At 45.4% G+C, this 6,711-nt stretch overlaps 2 long non-coding RNA genes across 2 annotated transcripts in view; one reads left to right on the top strand and one right to left on the bottom strand.

Annotated features, from left to right (window-relative positions):
- LOC109294621 overlaps positions 1 to 6,711 on the top strand; it is a 23,715-nt gene that overhangs the window by 6,058 nt on the left and 10,946 nt on the right. The window lies entirely within an intron of this gene.
- LOC109294622 overlaps positions 5,024 to 6,711 on the bottom strand; it is a 6,853-nt gene continuing 5,165 nt past the window's right edge. Inside the window, exon 2 of the long non-coding RNA XR_002096587.1 lies at positions 5,024 to 6,641. This is a non-coding gene — a long non-coding RNA (uncharacterized LOC109294622). The remainder of the gene's footprint in view (positions 6,642 to 6,711) is intronic.

The raw sequence follows: 6,711 nt of genomic DNA, 5'->3' as shown, positions 1-6,711 counted from the left end.
GGCCCCTTCCGACCCTAGAAACTATGAAACTATGAAATCATTACAATTCCTATACACCAAGGACAAACAGTACAGGGCAACTCTCAAACGCAAGAGGAAGATGCATTTCTGCCCCCAGGGGGCACTGCCATTTTCACAAGAGAAGGAAGAAGGATTCAGTGCCTTCTTTGCTTGTGGACTTCCTCTATTGTTGACTTCTGATCTAGAGGTTGGTAGATCTGCCCCTGTCCTCCTGACTAGGCCTCACAGGACTGGGAGTGGACACTGGCAGCAGCATCCATTTATTCCTGTAGAGGTTAGAAATAAGGAGCTTATTGCCCTGCTTGCTCAAAAGCCTCAGGAGAGGAGACAAAAGCAATAGGCCTGTGCGAAGCAGCTAGTATTTGCCTCGGATTCAGATTCGGCCAATTTGGGGGACAGCGATTCAATTTGGTGATTCAAATCACTGTCCCGAATTAATCTGGCTGAATCTGATTTGGAGATTTGGCTGCTGCCAAGTCAGCCGAATCTCCAAATCACACAGGCCCCGTCCCCCACCTGCTCTCAATGGCTGCCCCGCGTGCCCCAGCTTCAGGCTCTTTGGAAGAAAAAAAAAGTCCTGATTCACCGGCTACTGCCACATGGAGGGGGGGGCAGGCCTCTACACAAGCCCCCCAAAGCCCCGAGGCTGCTGCAGAAGCCAGTGAGTCTGGGGGGGAGGGGTTGGTTTGTTTCTTAAAGGGCTGGGAGCCGGGGCTGGTGGGGCAGCCCTGGGAGGGGCTGGGGGAGCAGGTGGGGGTCGAGGAGCTCATGGCAGAGCCCCCCATGTGGCATGGGGCAGTGGGGGGCAGCACAGAATTCCCTCCCACTAGACAGGACCTGGTGAGTAGGGGCTTTTTTTTAAAGGGCTGGGGCTGGGCCAGGCAGCCATGGGGTGGTGGTGCTCGGGCAGTGGGCAGAGGTTGTGGGGGGCTGGGAGAGTAGGCAGGGGCCTGGCAGGGGTCCTCCTATGGTCCCCTCCCCCTGGCCCCCGGCCCCTACTTACCAGCTCAGAGTCCGGGTCTAGCTCCATGCTGCAATGGGCAGGGACTGCCCGAATCACTGAAGCTCTCTGAATCAATTCAAACCTTTTAATTGGTCCTCTGATTCGATTCAGATTCAGAGATTTGGCCATCGAATCGGGCTGAATCTCATCCCAATCGAATCAGCACCCCAAGCTTTGTACAGCCCTACAGAGCAAGTCTAAAGGTTTTGGAGTTGGAAGGAACCTGCCTCCTTCTGGCCCATGAGATCCACAGCAGCACAAAAGCAGCACAAAGGAGCTGAAAGAAAGTATACTTCTTTATTGAAAGGTAAGAGTTTACATTTTTCTGAATTCAGTATATTAAACTATTTTAGCTGCATTAGTATATTTTCATAACCTATGTAATTCATAATTGAATTCCTACTTATCTGATGTTTTGTGACAAATTACCCAACTTTAGCAGTGAGGTGAGGCCTGCAGCGCAGGGAAGTTGTTCACAGTTAACTTTGAGGAGGCCTCTCCTCCATCCATTACTAAATGGGTATATGCTGTAACTTAGTGTTTATATATGCAAGCTAGCCACTAAATTACATTTTTCTTTTTTCTCCTGCAGCAAAATGGTGAAACAAACTTCTAGCATATGGAAGCATTTCCACGCTGCTAGTTATTCTGAAAAAAAAACGTGGTTTGCAAATACTGTCAAATGAAATATGCATTTCCAAATGCTACTAGGTTGACCAAACACATCGTTGTATTTAAGAAGTGTCCTGCAGACATTAAAAAATCCTTCATGGGTATAAGTGAGGAGGAGGTAGATCATGATGATTCTCACAGAGCACTTAGGTGCCCTGCTCCTTTGAAGAGTGGAAACTGCTAGGGGAAGAGCCCTAGCAGTGAGTGGGGAGCCCCAGCGGCTGGTTACAAGGGCAACCAGAGTGAGCTAGTGCCCCACACCTGCCAGCGGTCAGCTGACTGGAAGGGGCAAGGCCTGGATCACATATAAACCCCAGGACTGAGGCCAGGATGGCAGTTCCCTGCCAGCAGCCAAAGGAGAAGGAGCTCTCCCAGAGCAAGCAAAAGGGGAGAGGCCTGACTGCAGGTACAGCCTCTGATACTGGTGAGGGATGGAGCACCCCTGGTGTGGCTTGAATGATGTTATAGCCGGGCGGCTTGAATTTATGTTATAGCCCAGGGGCTTGTGTTTTGTTTGCTGTTTGACACCGGTGGTTTGGGTGAGGCTATTAGGGGATGGAGGAGGCCTCATAGAGACCCACAGCAGTGTGGGGACCCTGGCACCACAGAGGGCGCAGCATTTGGGGGTGCACCGACCCCAGCGCCAGAAAGGGCACAGCACTTTGCAGGGCTGTGGAGGCACAGTGCGAGACAGGGCCGTGGGGAGCCCGAGTGCCAGGGGGGCGTGGGGCGAGACAGGGCTCTGGGGAGCCCGGGGAGGACCTGGGGGCCAAATTATAACAAGGTCCAGACTAAACAATGTCAATTCCAGCTGCGAGGCTTGGGGTGTGGTAAAGGGATCGTTGGAGCCACGCATAGCACATAAGACTAGGGTGCCCCAAAACACCCATTGCAGAACAGGATCCGCAAGGCGTCCAGGAGCCCACGGGGTCAGAGAGTACAGCAAAACCATGTCCAGGACGACATAAAGGCAGCCTCCCTATTATATATTTACCATCAAAGACGTGGCGGGCAAGAATCGAGGGTGCCCATTGGGCCAACTTGGCATGGTAAGGGGGCCTTGGGAAGATCACGGCCATCCCACAGGACCCCATCCCATGACAATGATGAAAGTGCAAGTAGCTCTTTCCAACATTCTCGATCCAGAAGTCCTCCTACTGCTGCTGCTCTTTCTTCTTTTATAACATCACCATCACAAAGGGTTGCCCAATCAACATCCTCAAGTAACCAAATATTGCAACCAACTGTATACAAAAGACTCTCAATAGCTTCATTTGTAGACAAGATGACACTGGAAGAGCAGGAAAAAATTGACCAAGCTCTTGCAAGTGCAATATATCCTTCTGGGATGCCATTGTCAATAACTGAAAATGCATACTGGCAGAAAGCTTTTAAATTACTAAGACTATCATACCGTTTGCCCTGCAGACATTCTTTGAGCAAGCCTCTTTTAGAGTCAAAATATGAATGTGTAATGCAATCTGTGCAAGGAAAAATCAACAAAGCACTGTGTCTTGCAGCACTTACAGATGGATGGACAAATGTGCAGGGAGAAGGAATTGTAAACTTTGTGATAACAACACTTCAACCAGATTTTTACAGAAGCATTGAAACAGGAGAGAACAGACATACTGTAGAGTATATCAGTAGTAAAATATGTGAGGTCCTACAGAAGTTTGGGAGTGGTAAAGTATTTGCTTTGCTGACTGAGAATGCAAGTAACATGAAAGCAGCATAAGACATCATAATGGATAAATATCCACATATAACTGCAATAGGATGTGCATCCCATGGGCTCAACTTGCTTTTTAATGATATCATGAAGTTGGACACTCTGCAAAAGATCTATAGAAGAGCAAAAGAAGTTATAAAACATGTAAAAGCTATTCATATTGTAGCTGCAGTCTTTAAGAAGAAGCAGGAAGAAAAGAACGCAAAGAATAAAATAGAGACGCTCAAACTCTGTAGTAAAACTAGATGGGGTGAAGTGGTGATCTCATTTGAAAGTTTACTAAAAAACAAAGAAGCTCTTCAAGAAACAGTAATAATTGAGGATCTTTAAGTACCCAGAAGTGTAAAGGACACTGCACTTGATGAGGATGTCTTCCAGGTTCAGCTGCAGAACTCCCTGAAGATTCTAAAGCCAATTTCTTCAGCAATCACTGCATCTAAATCAGACAGTGTGCTTTTGTCAGACATTCCTTACCAAATGGCCCAGATTAAATCAACCATTTTTGAGAAGCTAAGTGTATCTCCACTTACAAGTACAGAAGAAAGAAAAGTGAAAGACTTTATTAACAGATGGGAAGAATTCTGTTACCAATCAATTCATGCTGCTGCAAATCTCTTGGATCCAAGATTCAAAGGCAGAAATGTTAGTGATGATAGCACCATTACTGCATTTGACTGGACTACAAAACAAGCAACACACTTTGGACTTGATGTTGGAAAGGTACTTTCAAGTGTTGCAGAATACAGAACATCTTCAGGTATTTGGTCCAGGAATGCAGTCTGGGACTCTGGCAAGCATATGCCTCCTGCAACATGGGTGCAAGGCCTTCGCACGACACAGACTTTGATTCTTCTTGCTTTTCACCTGCTTCAGATTCCTCCATCTTCTGCGGCATGTGAAAGAAACTGGTCTATGTTTGGAAATACTCACACCAAATCAAGAAATAAGCTAACATGTGAAAGAGTAGAGAAGTGTGCCTCAATCCAGGCAAACTTTCAGTTTTCAGAAGCCCGTGAAGATGATAAAAATGAAGGATCAGAAAAGCACTAACCGCTGATAGTGACAGTTCAGAAAATGAGACTTATTAGACAAAGTTTCATGAAGCAAAATTTGTATTCAATGAGTCTTAGGCGGGGTTCCTTTTTTTCTCAGCTCTTTTTCTAAAAACAAGTGTTTTCTGTATCTGCTTGACACTGTGGAGGAGACTAAGTCCAGAATATATAACTTCCTTTGTTTTACTATAAAGTTGATAGTTTCTTCTATTTTCAACTTTAATTTTTGCCTGCTTCCCATAAACTGGCAAAAACTAAGAGATGCTAGGTTCCTTAGAGTTCAGCAGCTTGTAGCTCCATTTGTAACAAAAAAATTATAAAGTAAATTAAATCAGTAAATTGGTGATTATTGTCTGAATAAACTATACTTTTAAATTTAATAAATGTACAAAACATGATAATTTTATGAGCAAGCCAAGTTATACATAATACATTTTATGTTCTTAAAGTAGCAAAGTGAATTTAGATCTGTAAAGGGTGCTAAGAAAATAAGTATTGCATATATTTCAAATTTTCCCAAAATTTCCATTCCCCCTCCCCCCCCCAAAAAAAATGGAGGGAAAAATGGGGTTTTTTTTCCATGACTTCAAAATTTCTGGAAATTTTACATCTCTAGCCTGGTCCCCAGCCTACATTCACCTCTACCTGGAAGGCCAGCACCTCCAGCCCACAAGAGGTGCTAGTTTCTCTTTGTTCAGTTGAGGGCTCATCCTGTTGCAAAATCTCATGCAGCTGTCCCTGCTGATAGCTTGGCTTACTCACTAAAAATGAAGCTGAACAAATGGAAGTGAAAGATCTCAGTTCTAATTAACCCTCTTAATGCCTCTACAAGCCTCTTTCCAATTGCACTGGCAACCACTCAATAACCCGGATATTGAGTAACCACTCAGTATCCAGGCCCTGTCTCATTCATTACACTTTAAAGACAATGAACCAAATTCAGACCTAGTGTAAGCAGGTGCAACTCCCCTGGAATTGCAGGTAGTTCTAACTTTAGTTATGCTGCATAAAATCAGGAGTAAATCCCCTGGGACTTTATTACCTGAGCTCTAAGCGTATGTACAATCTTAAATCAAGAAACTACTTGTGCAGAGCATTAAGTTGAGGAAGTAGCTCTTTCAGCACCCTCCTGCTTTTTCACCTCAAGAGCTTAGGATGGAAATCCTACATCAGGTCACAAATGGAATCATGCTTGATGTTCTCATCCTAGTCACCAGTGCACCGTTGGGTGCCTCTTCTCAAAAGAAGATCAGGCCAGAAACTACAGGTCATGGCTGAGAAACCCTGGCAGGACTGTGCATAGTCTTGGGTTCAGGCTATGGAAGAAGCCCCAAGACTAGACTAGCAAGGGTAGTGCAGATCAAGATTGGAATGCTCTGGCAGAACAATATATAGGCCCAGAGCTACAAAAGTAAGAGTGACCTACATAAACTAAACTGTATACAAAGATCTACAACTGGACTAGGAGGGAGTTCAATACTGAAGTGTCTCCCAGAGTTAGGGTATGGGGGTAAAGTGGTTAAGACTTCTTACTGTGACTTACTGTGGTCTCATGTCCCAGTCTATCCAGCTGTGAATGGGTATCTAACCATTTAGGCTGAAGACACAAGGGTGGCCAAAGGTGACGCTAGCCACGTTACTCCCTTGTGTGCTGCTGACTACAGAAATGGGCATACCTTAGTCATACCCCCCTGTGTGGGCTACCAGGCTTGGGTGGACCTTTGATCTTGACTTTTCTTGTAGAGCTAGGAGGGGCACAGTCCCTTCCTCCATCCAGCATGCACCCTCTTCATTCCACCAGCAACATGTTTGCCTACAGCAGGAAAAAACAAATGACAAATACTGATACTTTCCTACTTAGAAAAGTAAAGCAGCAGGAATCTCTGTACAAAAACCTGAGAAACCCAGAGCTAAATGCTCATATACTCACTTCCTGTGCTACTAAAGAGCTCACAAAACAGAGGCTGCAGGACTAGAAATCAAAGATCGCCCATGTCAAGAGGGGGAAATAAATAATTCACAGAATCACAGAGAAATAGCGCTGGAAGGGACCTCCAGAGGTCACCTAGACAAACGCCCTGCCTGTCTGTCCTAACCAGTCCATATAAACCATAATCTAAACGCTACATAAGACTGCCATCAAACCTGACACAACACAGACCTAACACCCTAACCTGCCACAGGTAAAGCAGGGGAACCACAGCAGCCCATATCCTGCTTCTAGAAAATGT

The sequence above is a fragment of the Gavialis gangeticus genome, unplaced genomic scaffold, assembly GCF_001723915.1.
Source record: "Gavialis gangeticus isolate Ggan-Ray unplaced genomic scaffold, GavGan_comp1, whole genome shotgun sequence".
Lineage (NCBI taxonomy): Eukaryota > Metazoa > Chordata > Crocodylia > Gavialidae > Gavialis > Gavialis gangeticus.
Note: the sequence above shows the minus strand (reverse complement) of the source record. Positions and strands in the feature narration are given on the sequence as shown.